The following is a 15,269-nucleotide window of genomic DNA, read 5'->3' as shown; positions in this document are numbered from 1 at the left end:
TTCTCTCATCACCCCTGGTCTCTCTCTTGTCCCCGGTCTCTCAGGCACCCAGATCTCGTCAACCCCGGTCTCTCTCCCCCGGTATCTCTCGACCCGGTCTTTCTCTCCACCCCCAGCCTCTCTCATCACCCCCAGTCTGTCTTGTCACCCCCAGTCTCTCCCACCCCCACTCTCTCTCATCCCCACCACCCCGGTCTCTCACACCCCCGGTCTCTCACACCCCCGGTCTCTCTTGCCCCCGGTCTCTCTCGCCCCCGGTCTCTCACACCCCCGGTCTCTCACACCCCGGTCTCTCTCACCCCCGGTCTCTCTCACCCCCGGTCTCTCACACCCCCGGTCTCTCTCGCCCCCGGTCTCTCACACCCCCGGTCTCTCTCACCCCCGGTCTCTCTCACCCCCGGTCTCTCACACCCTCTGTCTCTCACACCCCCTGTCTCTCACACCCCCGGTCTCTCACACCCCCTGTCTCTCACACCCCCGGTCTCTCTCGCCCCCGGTCTCTCACACCCCCTGTCTCTCTCACCCCCGGTCTCTCTCACCCCCTGTCTCTCACACCCCCAGTCTCTCACACCCCCGGTCTCTCACACCCCCGGTCTCTCACACCCCCGGTCTCTCACGCCCCCGGTCTCTCACACCCCCTGTCTCTCACACACCCGGTCTCTCACACCCCCTGTCTCTCTCACCCCCGGTCTCTCTCACCCCCGGTATCTCTCACCCCCTGTCTCTCACACCCCCGGTCTCTCACACCCCCGGTCTCTCTCGCCCCCGGTCTCACACGCCCCCGGTCTCTCACGCCCCCGGTCTCTCACACCCCCGGTCTCTCACACCACCGGTCTCTCTCGCCCCCTGTCTCTCACGCCCTTGGTCTCTCTCGCCCCCGGTCTCTCTCACCCCCGGTCTCTCACACCCCCGGTCTCTCACGCCCCCGGTCTCTCACACCCCCTGTCTCTCACACACCCGGTCTCTCACACCCCCTGTCTCTCTCACCCCCGGTCTCTCTCACCCCCTGTCTCTCACACCCCCAGTCTCTCACGCCCCCGGTCTCTCACACCCCCTGTCTCTCTCACCCCCGGTATCTCTCACCCCCTGTCTCTCACACCCCCAGTCTCTCACACCCCCGGTCTCTCACACCCCCGGTCTCTCACACCCCCGGTCTCTCACACCCCCGGTCTCTCTCACCCCCGGTCTCTCACGCCCCCGGTCTTTCACGCCCCCGGTCTCTCACACCCCCGGTCTCTCACACCACCGGTCTCTCTCGCCCCCTGTCTCTCACGCCCTTGGTCTCTCTCGCCCCCGGTCTCTCTCACCCCCGATCTCTCACACCCCCGGTCTCTCTCACATCCCCGGTCTCTCACACCCCCGGTCTCTCACGCCCCCGGTCTCTCACGCCCCCGGTCGCTCTCGCCCCCGGTCTCTCACACCCCCGGTCTCTCACACCCCCGGTCTCTCTCTCACTCCCGGTCTCTCACACCCCCCGGTCTCTCTCACCCCCGGTCTCTCACACCCCCGGTCTCTCACGCCCCCGGTCTCTCACGCCCCCGGTCGCTCTCGCCCCCGGTCTCTCTCACCCCCGGTCTCTCTCGCCCCCTGTCTCTCACGCCCCCGGTCTCTCACGCCCCCGGTCTCTCACACCCCCGGTCTCTCACACCACCGGTCTCTCTCTCGCCCCCGGTCTCTCACACCCCCGGTCTCTCTCACCCCCCCTCTCTCACACCCCCGGTCTCTCACACCCCCGGTCTCTCACACCACCGGTCTCTCACACACCCGGTCTCTCACACCCCCGGTCTCTCACACCCCCGGTCTCTCACACACCCGGTCTCTCACACCCCCGGTCTCTCACACCCCCGGTCTCTCTCTCGCCCCCAGTCTCTCACACCCCCGGTGTCTCACACCAACGGTCTCTCACACCCCCGGTCTCTCTCTCGCCCCCGGTCTCTCACACACCCGGTCTCTCACACCCCCGGTCTCTCACACCCCCGGTCTCTCCCACCCCCACTCTCTCTCACACCCCCGGTCTCTCACACCCCCGGTCTCTCTCTCGCCCCCGGTCTCTCACACCAACGGTCTCTCACGCCCCCGGTCTCTCTCACACCCCCGGTCTCTCACACCCCCGGTCTCTCACACCACCGGTCTCTCACGCCCCCGGTCTCTCTCACACCCCCGGTCTCTCACACCCCCGGTCTCTCACGCCCCCGGTCTCTCACGCCCCCTGTCTCTCACACCCCCGGTCTCTCACACCCTAGGTCTCTCACACCCCCTGTCTCTCACACCCCCGGTCTCTCACACCCTAGGTCTCTCACACCCCCGGTCTCTCTCTCACTCCCGGTCTCTCACACCCCCCGGTCTCTCACACCCCCTGTCTCTCACACCCCCGGTCTCTCACGCCCCCGGTCTCTCACACCCCCTGTCTCTAACTCTCCCCGGTCTCTCTCACCCCCCGGTCTCTGACTCTCCCCGGTCTCTCTCACCCCCTGGTCTCTAACTCTCCCCGGTCTCTCTCACCCCCGGTCTCTGACTCTCCCCGGTCTCTCTCACCCCCGGTCTCTGACTCTCCCCAGTCTCTCTCACCACCCCGTCTCTAACTCTCCCCGGTCTCTCTCGCCCCCAGTCTCTAACTCTCCGCAGTCTCTCTCACCCCCTGGTCTCTGACTCTCCCCAGTCTCTCTCACCCCCGGTCTCTGACTCTCCCCGGTCTCTCTCACCCCCCGGTCTCTAACTCTCCCCAGTCTCTCTCACCCCCCGGTCTCTAACTCTCCCCGGTCTCTCTCACCCCCCGGTCTCTAACTCTCCCCAGTCTCTCTCACCCCCTGGTCTCTAACTCTCCGCAGTCTCTCTCACCCCCTGGTCTCTAACTCTCCCCGGTCTCTCTCGCCCTCAGTCTCTGACTCTCCCCAGTCTCTCTCACCCCTTGGTCTCTAACTCTCCGCAGTCTCTCTCGCCCTCAGTCTCTGACTCTCCCCAGTCTCTCTCACCCCCTGGTCTCTAACTCTCCGCAGTCTCTCTCGCCCTCAGTCTCTAACTCTCCCCGGTCTCTCTCTCCCCTCCGGTCTCTTACTCTCCCCAGTCTCTCACACCACCCCGTCTCTAACTCTCCGCAGTCTCTCTCACCCCCCGGTCTCTAACTCTCCCCAATCTCTCTCACCCCTCGGTCTCTAACTCTCCGCAGTCTCTCTCACCCCCTGGTCTCTAACTCTCCCCGGTCTCTCTCACCCCCTGGTCTCTAACTCTCCCCGGTCTCTCTCTCACCCTCCGGTCTCTAACTCTCCCCGGTCTCTCTCACCCCCTGGTCTCTAACTCTCCCCGGTCTCTCTCTCACCCTCCGGTCTCTAACTCTCCCCGGTCTCTCTCGCCCTCAGTCTCTAACTCTCCCCGGTCTCTCTCACCCCCCGGTCTCTAACTCTCCCCGGTCTCTCTCTCCCCTGGTCTCTAACTCTCCCCGGTCTCTCTCGCCCCCCGGTCTCTAACTCTCCCTGGTCTCTCTCACCCCCCTGTCTCTAACTCTCCCCGGTCTCTCTCACCCCCCGGTCTCTAACTCTCCCCAGTCTCTCTCGCCCCCTGTCTCTAACTCTCCCCAGTCTCTCTCTCCCCCGGTCTCTAACTCTCCCCGGTCTCTCTCGCCCCCTGTCTCTAACTCTCCCCAGTCTCTCTCGCCCCCTGTCTCTAATTCTCCCCGGTCTCTCTCGCCCTCAGTCTCTAACTCTCCCCGGTCTCTCTCGCCCCCGGTCTCTAACTCTCCCCAATCTCTCTCACCCCCCGGTCTCTAACTCTCCCCAGTCTCTCTCGCCCCCGGTCTCTAACTCTCCCCAATCTCTCTCACCCCCCGGTCTCTAACTCTCCCCAATCTCTCTCACCCCCCGGTCTCTAACTCTCCCCAATCTCTCTCACCCCTCGGTCTCTACCTCTCCCCAGTCTCTCTCACCCCCTGTCTCTAACTCTCCCCGGTCTCTCACGCCCCCGGTCTCTCTCACCCCCCGGTCTCTAACTCTCCCCGGTCTCTCTCACCCCCAGTCTCTAACTCTCCCCAGTCTCTCTCACCCCCTGGTCTCTAACTCTCCCCGGTCTCTCTTGCCCCCGGTCTCTAACTCTCCCCAATCTCTCTCACCCCCTGTCTCTAACTCTCCCCGGTCTTTCTCACTCCCCGGTCTCTAACTCTCCCCGGTCTCTCTCACCCCCTGGTCACTAACTCTCCCCAATCTCTCTCACCCCCTGGTCTCTAACTCTCCCCGGTCTCTGTCGCCCCCGGTCTCTAACTCTCCCCAATCTCTCTCACCCCCTGGTCTCTAACTCTCCCCAGTCTCTCTCACCCCCCGGTCTCTAACTCTCCCCAGTCTCTCTCACCCCCCGGTCTCTAACTCTCCCCAATCTCTCTCACCCCCTGGTCTCTAACTCTCCCCGGTCTCTCTCACCCCCCGGTCTCTAACTCTCCCCAGTCTCTCTCACCCCCCGGTCTCTAACTCTCCCCAATCTCTCTCACCCCCTCGTCTCTAACTCTCCCCGGTCTCTCTCACCCCCTGGTCTCTAACTCTCTCCAATCTCTCTCGCCCCCTGGTCTCTAACTTTCCCCGGTCTCTGTCGCCCCCGGTCTCTAACTCTCCCCGGTCTCTCTCACCCCCCGGTCTCTAACTCTCCCCAGTCTCTCTCGCCCCTCGTCTCTAACTCTCCCCAGTCTCTCTCACCCCCCCGGTCTCTAACTCTCCCCAGTCTCTCTCTCGCCCCCGGTCTCTAACTCTCCCTAGTCTCTCTCGCCCCTCGTCTCTAACTCTCCCCAGTCTCTCTCACCCCTCGGTCTCTAACTCTCCCCGGTCTCTCTCACCCCCCGGTCTCTAACTCTCCCCGGTCTCTCTCGCCCCTCGTCTCTAACTCTCCCCAGTCTCTCTCTCACCCCCTGGTCTCTAACTCTCCCCAGTCTCTCTCACCCCCTGGTCTCTAACTCTCCCCGATCTCTCATCGCCCCGGTCTCTCTCACATCTGGTTTCTCATCTCTCCGGATCTCTCTCTCCCCTCGATCTCTCTCACCCCCTGGGTCTCTCTTGTCCCTGTTCTCTCTCGACCCTGGTCTCTCTTGACCCCGGACTCTCTCACCCTCCCCCCTACCGTCTCTATCACCCCCCTCCACCCCGGTCTCTCTCGCCCCTGTTCTCTCTCGCCCCCGGACTCTCTCACCCTCCCCCCACCACCATCTCTCTCACCGCACCCCCCCCCCCACCCCCAGTCTCTCTTGCCTCTGTTCTATCTTGCACCCGGTCTCTCTCTCACCCTTCGGTTCCTCTCGCCCCAGTCTCTCTCATTGCCCCGTGGTCTCTCTCGCCCCCCTGCGTCACTCACCCCGATCTCTCTCACCCTCCCTGGCCTCTCGTTGCACCCCCCCCCCATCTCTCTCTTGCCTCTGTTCTCGCTCGCCTCCCCCCGGTCTCTCTCGACGCCCGGTCTCTCTCGCCCTCGGTCACTCATCCCCCCTCGTCTCTCTCTCCCCTCGGTCTATCGCCCCGGTTTCTCTCACCCCCCGGTCTCTCTCGCCCCCCTCAGTCTCTCTCACCCCCCGATCTCTCTCGTCAACCCCGGTATCCCTCATCACCCCCGGTCTCTCTCTCCACCAGTCTCTCGTCATTCCTGGTCTCATTCACGCCCAGTCTCACTTGCCTCCAGTCTCTCTTGCCCCCGGTCTCTCACGTCAACCCCTCTCTCTCGCCCTCCCCCGGTCTCTCTCTCACCCCCGGTCTCTCTCTCGCCCCCGGTCTCTCTCTCGCCCCCGGTCTCTCTCTCGCCCCTGGTCTCTCTTGCCCCCTGGTCTCTCTTGCCCCCTGGTCTCTCTTGCCCCCTGGTCTCTCTTGTTTCCCCCGGTCTCTCTCTCTCTGCCCCGTTCTCTCTCGTCGCGCCCAGTTTCTCGTTGCCCCAGGTTTCTCTCGTCCCCGATCTCTCTCACCCCGGTCTGTCTTGCCCCTGGTCTGTCTCGTCGGCTCCTGTCTCACTTGCCCCCGGTCTCTATCACACCCTGTCTCTCTCTCGCCCCCGGTCTCTCTCTCGCCCCCGTCTCTCTCACCTCCCCCCCCCCGCGTCTGTCTCACCCCACCCCCCTCGCGCTCTCGCCCCCCCCCCCCCACTGCGTCTCTCGCCAGCCCCGGTCTCTCTCACCCCCTTCTCTCTCTCATCACCCCTGGTCTCTCTCGTCACCTCCAGTCTCTCATCACCCCCTCCGTCTCACCCCTGGTTGCTCTCACCCCCCTAGTCTCTCATGTTCCTGGTTTCTCTCGTCACCCCCGGTCTGTCTCGCCCCCGGTCTCACATGTCCCCGGTTTCTCTCGTCGCCCCCAATCTCTCTCTCGTCCCCCTCTGTCTCGCCCCCCCTCACTCAGTCGGCCCCCTCTCTCTCTCGCACCCCCTCCCTCTCTTGCCCCCCCTCTCGCGGCCCCTTTTCTTTCGCACCCCCCCTTGCACCCCTCTCTCTCTCACCGCCTCTCTCTCTCTCACTGCCTCTCTCTCTCGTCACCCCCTCTCTCTCACCCTCGGTCTCTCTCGCCCCCACCCCCACCCCCGGTCTCTCACGGCCCTGGTTTCTCTTGTCGCCCCGGTCTCTCTCTTGTCCCCAGTCTCTTTCATCACCTCCAGTCTCTCATCGCCCCCCTCTCTCTCTCACCCCTCTGTCTCTCTCGCCCCCCTCTCTCTCGCCCCCTCTCTCTCGCCCCCCCTCCTCGAACCCCTGTCTCTCTTGCCTCCTCTCTCTCACCCCCCCCTCTCTCGGCCTCCCCTCTATCGGCTCTCCTCTCTCTCGCACCCCCCGTTTCTCCCACCCCTTTAGTCCGTCCCCCTCTCTCTCTCGCCCACCTCCTCTCTCTCTCTTGCCCCTCTCTCTCACCCCCCTGTCTCTCGTCCCCCCCACCCTGTGTCTCCCTGCTCTTTCACATTCTCTCGAATCACTCATCTCCCTTTCTCTCCTCCCTCTCTCTCTCATTCTCGCCTCTGTCTCTCTCTCTTTCTCTTGCTGCCATCTCCCTCCCTGTCTTGCCCCCTCTGTTTGCCCCTCTCTCGTTCCCTCTCTTAACTCCATCCCTATCTCCTCTCTCTCTCTCTCTCTCTCTCAGGGAGGGAGAGAGGGAAGAGGGGAGGCAGGTGGAGAAACCGGGGTTGGGGGTGTGGTGTGATAGAGACGGGGGAATGAGTGAGAGTGAAAAGGAGAGGTGATGAGAAGGAAAGAGTATGCAGAGATAGAGAGGGAGAGCAATGAGGAGAAAGGGTAGGGGAGAGGAAATGGGGAGTCCAGGTTGGAGGGGGGGTACAGAGGGAGTTAAACCCAGCGCCTGAGCTCAGGGCGCGGTGCCCTCCCCTTCCCTGAGGCCCAGGACTTGGGGCTGAGTCTGTCTCTCTCCAGCTCAGCTTCTCCAACACAAAGACACACAACAACATCGGTCACTCTGCTGCTCGGCACGCTTTAATCAACATTTTTATTGGTTACAAATGGAAGTGATGGATACAGTCAGTGGGATGGTGCCTTTTCTCACTGGCCCCTGAGTTGTGAGAAACATTGAAATGTTTCCCTGTAACCCCCCTGGGGGATAAGGATGGACAAACCAGCGCTACCCTCAGTCTGTTACCATAGCGACAGGCTGCTCCATCGCTGAAACACTGAACTGAAATGAGAAAATCCCGGATGGATTGATTAATGAGGGAATTTGATGGATGGATGGATTTGGGTGAAGGGATATTTCAGCACATTCTTCAGCTGCTGCCTGAACTTAGTCTGGGTCACGGCATAAATCGCGGTGTTTGTGCAGCAACTGAGGAGCTGCAGCATGAAGCCCAATTCCCGCACAAAGGGATGGAGATACACAGACTGATACCCAATCGACAACATCCGGTTCCATATAGAAAACAGCATTAACGTTGACCATAACAGGATGAAATTGGCCGAGATCACAAACAGTAAAATTATGGATTTTTTTCGGTTTCTCATTTCAGTGTCAGACTGAGCGTCCCCATTGGTGTGAGCGCGGAGTCTCCTGCGGGCTCTGCTGGTCACTAAAATGTGTCTGACGGTGAGAACATTGAGCAGCAGAATCAGGAGAAATGGGACACACGGGGTTAGAATGTGGTGGAGGAACTCGATTGTGACCCAGACAATGGAGGATTGAACAGCGAATGTTACATCACAAAACCAGGGGTCGTTCACCAGCCAATACCGAGCCTCGAGCATAAAATACCAGGAAATGTTCTTTAAACAGCTCAGCACAGTCACTGCTCCCAGAACCACAGCCACCGTTTTCTCACTGCAATATTTACTTTTCAGCTTCCGGCAACAAATGGCCACAAACCGATCAAAGGTGAAAGTGACGGTGAACCAGACAGAGCAGTCAGTGGCTGCATAAAGCAGGACGGCGTGGATATTACACACGGGGACGGAGTACATCAGGAAATAAAACTGTTCCCGATAAACAATGGGAATGTGTCTCAGGATCAGGTCGAGGATAATGACCAGGAGATCCGCCGCTGCCATGGCCCCCAGGTAACGTCTGACACATGGAGACAATCCACAATCTTTATAAAGCAGGACGTAGATGGTCACTACGTTAACTGTGAGGAAGGAAAACAAACCCATTATCCATCAGCCTGGAGGCAAAGGGACCCGTTTGATCAGGGACTCAGTGAGATTTTCAAATGTGTCCCTGTATTCAGGGATGTATTAATAATTGGAGCTGGAATAACAAATGGGAAGGTCGGAATTACTGACAAAAATATGACAAAAAACACAAGAAACCCTCCCTCCCCAAACACACAGAGACACATCCATAAGGACAGATGATTTCTAGAACATTCCCACACACTCGATCGCTCGAGAGCAGACACAGGTCACTCCTTCCCAGTTCCTAATACGGAGGGTGGAAACGTTGCTGTCCTGAAGGATTCTCTCCCAGTTTCCTGAAGACAAACGGAGTTTGGGAATTCCTGTATTTTGGTCTAAATTGTGGTCGATCCTGTGTCGCGGAGAAATGTAAACTCAGGGAAAACGTATTCACCCCTTTAACTGCCTGAGGGTCCTTCGGAACAGAGTCTCCTTCTCCCTGGAACGGGATCTCTTCCCTCGGGATCTTATCGTTTGTTCAATTCACTGACGTCCAGCCGTTCACAAACAATGTCAGGGATAGAACGTTCCGGGTAATGTCAGTTATAGAATGTCAGGGACAGAACGTTCCGGGGAATGACAGTTATAGAATGTTGGGGACAGTACGTTCCGGGGAATGACAGTTATAGAATGTCAGGGACAGAACGTTCCAGGGAATGTCAGTTATAGAATGTCAGGGAGAGAAAATTCTGGGAATGTCAGTTATAGAATGTTGGGGACAGACCATTCCGGGGAACCCCATGACCTGTCCATGACCTTTCCCCCCTACCCACTCCACCAACATGATGTCCTGTGCCTGGACACACTGTAACATTAATGGGGTGAGAGACGGAGGGTCCAATCACAGGAATGGGAACTAAAGGCATCGCCAGATCAGCTGAGATATTTCGATATACCACATTCTCAATCCACCTCCCAGAACCAGCCCGGACACCATCAACCCCGGGGAGATATCTGTTCACCGTGGAACACTGTACAGACCAGGCCAGTGTCCTGCTCAGTACAACACAGCAATCTGTCCAGATTCATCCATTGCACTGCTCAATACAATCCAGCAATCTGGCCAGGGTGAAGCAATGTGCAGATTCAGCCATTACACTGGGACAATACAATCCAGCAATCTGTCCAGTGTGGGACACTGCACAGACCACAGTAGTGCATTGATCTATAAACCCAGACCATATATCTGTTCCGCACTGGGAGCTGTGCAGACCACAGCAATGCATTGATCTATAACCCCGGACTAGATATCTGTGCAGCACAGGGAGCTGTGCAGACCACAGCAGTGCATTGATCTATAAACCCGGACTAGATATCTGTGCAGCACAGGGAGCTGTGCAGACCACAGCAGGGCACTAATGTGTGAACCTGAAACAAATATCCATCCAGCAGAAGGAGCTACCGAATCCATATAATTGCATTATCTATAAACCTCAACTAGATAGCGATCTGTGCAGTGATCACCCGGGAATTAATCTGTCACCCAGGAGCAGTTACCCTCCCAGCATGGAGGGCTGTGTAGCCCACCCCAGTGCATTGATCTGTAACCCAGGAGCAGTTACCCTCCCAGCATGGAGGGCTGTGTAGCCCACCCCAGTGCATTGATCTGTAATTCAGGAGCAGTTACCCACCCAGCATGTCGGACTGTGTACACCACCCCAGTGCATCGATCTGTAACCCAGGAGCAGTTACCCTCCCAGCATATAGGACTGTGTACCCCAACCCAGTGCATTGATCTGTAAACCAGGAGCAGTTACCCTCCCAGCATGTAGGACTGTGTACCCCACCCCAGTACATTCATCTGTAAACCAGAAGCAGTTACCCTCCCAGTATGTAGGACTGTGTAAACCACCCCAGTGCATCGATTTGTAACCCAGGAGCAGTTATCCTCCCAGCATATAGGACTGTGTACCCCACCCCAGTGCATTGATCTGTCAACCAGGAGCATTTACCCTCCCAGCATGTAGGACTGGGTACCCCACCCCAGTACATTGATCTGTAACCCAGGAGCAGTTACCCTCCCAGCATGTAGGACTGTGTACACCACCCCAGTGCATTGATCTGTAACCCAGGAGCATTTACCCTCCCAGCACGTAGCGCTGTGTACCCCACCCCAGTGCATTGATCTGTAACCCAGGAGCAGTTACCCTCCCAGCACGTAGCGCTGTGTACCCCACCCCAGTGCATTCATCAGTAACCCAGGAGCAGTTACCCTCCCAGCATGTAGGACTGTGTACCCCACCCCAGTGCATTGATCTGTAACCCAGGAGCAGTTACCCTCCCAGCATGTAGGACTGTGTACCCCACCCCAATACATTGATCTGTAACCCAGGAGCAGTTACCCTCCCAGCATGTAGGACTGTGTACACCACCCCAGCGCATTGATCTGTAACCCAGGAGCAGTTACCCTCCCAGCATGTAGGACTGTGTACCCCACCCCAGTGCATTCCTCAGTAACACTGTGTTAGATCCCTGCCCAGTGTGGGGAAACTTGCAGCCCGGGATGGAAGTGACAGGATGTGCCGCTCCCACCCATTTACAGCTCCATAATCTCCTTTGTGCCGTGATAAGGGGGCGCTGTGGGTGTGAACATCACTGCCAGAGAGACCAAGCGGGGGAATCAGTTTAAATATCATCACATGGGAGGGGTTTGGGGTATAGACAGAGAGGGGGAGACTGAGAGACAGTGTCATGGAAGGATGTGGTCCCAGGTTGCAGAATACTGAAAGCTGGACACTTCGATAACATCCTGTAACATGAGCCTGTCTTCCCAGGAAAGATGGGAAAAAGGGATATTGGTGTGAGGTGAAATGATGGAGAGTTTTGGATGAGCATTTGTTCTCCAGCTTTGTAAATGGGACTGGTTTCAACAGAGTCCAATATTCATTGGACAGATTCTGACAATAATTTCTCTCAGTGCCATTTTAATTGACTGGGACAGAGGGATCAACCGCAACAGACTGAGCTAGTTTTCTTATGCTATCTTATCATACTCACCTCATTAATTACCCACACCACCCCATAGTGTCCCTCTCATTCAATACCAACCAGATGATCTCACCCATCATGACTGGAGGTGCACACCATCGTCCGGATGCCCCTGGATATTCCATGATCTCTGGCACTAGTGCCATGTTTAAAAGCCCAAATGGGCACACAGTTGAGCTTTCTCAGTTTGGAGCTGCCCTATACAGTTTACCCCGAGTATGGCAGATAAGTGATTTACACTAGGGTTTGTTGACAGGGGCACGGAGGGCCTGGTGGATGGGCTAGTACAGACGGGAATCATTTTCTTCCCAGAGGGGGACACACCACCAGACCCACCGAGCATGGTCTGAGCTCCCCACCCAGCTCAGTGCAGTATCTGGGGTCTGAAGAAATGTCCAGCAATACAAGACAAGCATCAATAACCTTCCCCACTCTGTCAGGATAAGGGTCACTGTATTCTCTCTGCTCCCTCACACTCACTGTATATCTGTTATAGCACCTTCCCCACTGCCGCACGCTTTCTCTCTCTCCCTCTCTCCTGCTGTCTGTCTGTCTGTCTGTCTCTCTCTCTCTCTCTCTCCCTCTCTCCTGCTCTCTCTCTCTCTCTCCCTCTCCTTCTCCCTCTTCGTCTCTCTCACTTCCTCCCTCCACTTTACCCCTCACGTTAATAACACTGCATGGGAACAACACTGTGGTCTGATTCTATCATACCCCTCCCCATGTCCCCCCACCTATACCAGCACTAACAGCAGGGTCACATACTCCCACCCTCCCTCCCTTTCTCCCATTGCAGGAGAAACAGCCTGGAATAGGACAGAAAGGGCCAAGCCGGGTGGTGGAGTGTCCGATATCCGTTCCCTCCCCCCCTCCTCACCCTGCCACATGGGGAGGACCCTGGTAGGAGCCGGAGAGGATGGGGACGCCTCGTGCAGAGATTCTGAAACATCCACGTCCCACCGACCGAGTAAGGAGCAATGTTCAGTGAAGGGCAATTCTCACTTTAAACCCACTGGCAGCTCCGATTCCCCTCGGCACAACTTAGAAGCCGTGGCCCTGATGCCATCTCCCTTTTGTCTCGAGCTGGTACAAATGGAATCCCCTTGGTCTCGGTGGGCAGGAGGGTGGGCTCACAACACATCGTCACCACCTCCCAGGAAGGGAGCACGGAGACTACCTCCTACACCTCCCCCTGGAAACAGCTCAGATACTGAAACTAATCTGTGATCGTTACTGCTCTCCCCACTTGTCCTGATATCTTCAACAATCTGTGCTCATATACACCCAGCGCCCTCTGCTCCTGCACCCCCTTTATAACTGTACGGCCTGTTTTAAACTGTCTTTCATTGTCATTCCTACCAAAGTGAATCACCTCAAACTGCTCTGCATTGATCCCCACCTGCCTTACACTTGAACACTACTCCAACGTGTCACTGTCGTGTTAGAGTTCCACAATGACCTCCATAGACTTCAGAGTTCTTCCAAGTTCGGTGCCACCTACAAACATTGAGATTGTTATAGTGTCACAGTCCCCATGAAACAACTGAAATCCTGCCCCACATACACGAGTGTGAGCAAGTGAAATACTGATATACTCCCACGGACAGTGTCTAATAATGACATACTGTCAATGGAACAACAACAGTCCTGACACACGCCAGACGGAGCGAATGAAATATTGACAAACCACAGAGCAAGAGAAATCCGGATAGGTCCCACTTATCGATATTCATCAGGGTATAATGTGGTGAAGTTGAAAGGGTGTACTATAACTGTAAGAGAGAGGGAATGCTGTTCTGAACTGAGAGCTTACAAGCTCCTGTGATATGAGAGGATGGCAGACCCAGAAACAGTATATTGCTGTAGAGCTGGAGTCGGGTAATAAGCAGTTAAGAGAAAGAGAGTCCCAGAATTGTGAATAGTTGATGTAAAATGTTCACTTTCAGAGTGAAAAAATAAATTGATGATTTTATTTAAACAGTGGAATTTGGGAGTTCTCTGTCACTCATATTTTAACAGTTTACGAGGCGAATTGAGCATTTCTTTATGTTTCATTTAAGTTACCAGATGAGCTTCACGCCGTGCCCTAACCATCCCCGTGTGTGTATCTGTGTGTATCTGTGTGGGGCAGGTCTGGCAGTCTCTGTGGTGCTTAAAGTGATGCAATGCCACCCTCTGCTGGCCTCCACACGCCACTGCACAGGCATTGGCAGAGGGTGAAAACCAACAGGGATTCACTCGGGGGGGGGGGGCGGGGAGACGGCAGCTGCTCACAGCACCATCCAAACTGATGTCTTATCCATGGACTGATCTAAATGTCCTTTAAACGTTGTAACTGTCCCTACTTTCACCACTTCCTCTGGAAGTTCATTCCACACACAAGCCAGAGTCTGTCTAACATAATTACCTCTCATGACTTTCGTAAATCTTTTTTCCTCACACCTTAAAAATCCCTCAGTTTTGAATCCCCAACTCTAGGGAAAAGACATCAGTCCTTCAGCTTCTCTGTAACCCTCATTATTTTATAAACCTCTTGTAAAGTTACTGCTTAATCTCATATTCTTCAGTGAAAAAAGTCCCAGCCGATCCAGCCTCTCCTTATAGCTCACACCCTCCTTTCCCAGCAACATCCAGGTTAATCTCTTCTCAATCCTCTCCAGCTTAATAATATCAATGTCAGTAATATCAAAGTGAATAGTCAAGGTATTTTCTAAGGGTACGGGGAGTCCAAAACTAGAGGACATAGGCTAAAGGTGAGACGGGAAACATTTATTAGTGACATAAGGGGCAGCTGTTTCACCCAGAGGGTGGTGTGCCTATGGAATGACTGGGCAGGGTGACCAGACTGGACACAGTATTCCAGAAGAGGTCTCACAAATGTCCTGTACAATCACAACATGACATCCCAATTCCGATACTCAAAGGTCTGTCCTATGAAGACAAGTGTGTTAAACACCTTCTTAACCACACTATCTATATGAGATGCAAATTTTAAAGAATTAAACCTGACAGCCTAGGTTTCTGTACTACAGCACTGCCAAAGGCCCTGCTTTTAATTGTATAGGTCCTGCTGTTGTTTGATTGACCAAACCCAATACCTCGCATTAATCCAAACTAAACTCCATCAGCCACCCCTCAGCCCAGTGTGTGATATTACTGTCACCTCAACCTCCCCCTTCAATTTTAAAATGCCCATCCATCTCCAGGAGGCTGACACACTCCGGCCTTGATTTTCACAAAGACCCTGAGCTTGGTTTGCCTTGTGTGGTTAGGGGGAGGAGGGACAGATTGCAGACACGGTCACTGGGGAGGAGAGGCTGGACAGTAATCAGCAGCCTGGTGTCATTTCATGGTTTTAGGAAAAGGGGAGTCACACGTGAGAGTTGGGAAGAGTGATCGGTGTTTTGGGGCCAGAAATTAAGCTCTCCCTTCGTCTCTGGTGATCAGTAATAAATATCTATTTGAGACCCTTCATTGGGCAGAGTGTGTCTGCAGGATTTCTTTCCTTAATATTGCAGACTACAGATAATAGCAATTAAAGATGCTCATAGTTAATTTCGATAGCGCAGCACGTACCCTCAATATCCTACAGTTGAGACAAATATCTTGCATTTGTTTAACAATACAAAGTGTTTTGTGTAGTTCAGTAATGGCAACCTGATTATAATAA

General features: G+C 55.8%; 1 long non-coding RNA gene across 1 annotated transcript in view; it reads left to right on the top strand.

Annotated features, from left to right (window-relative positions):
- The window catches only part of LOC140483509 (uncharacterized), a 113,018-nt gene that overhangs the window by 83,052 nt on the left and 14,697 nt on the right, over positions 1 to 15,269 (top strand). Inside the window, exon 2 of the long non-coding RNA XR_011962001.1 lies at positions 8,282 to 8,497. This is a non-coding gene — a long non-coding RNA (uncharacterized lncRNA). The remainder of the gene's footprint in view (positions 1 to 8,281; positions 8,498 to 15,269) is intronic.

This window comes from Chiloscyllium punctatum, chromosome 12, assembly GCF_047496795.1.
Source record: "Chiloscyllium punctatum isolate Juve2018m chromosome 12, sChiPun1.3, whole genome shotgun sequence".
Lineage (NCBI taxonomy): Eukaryota > Metazoa > Chordata > Chondrichthyes > Orectolobiformes > Hemiscylliidae > Chiloscyllium > Chiloscyllium punctatum.
This window is presented reverse-complemented; position numbering and strand designations above follow the sequence as displayed.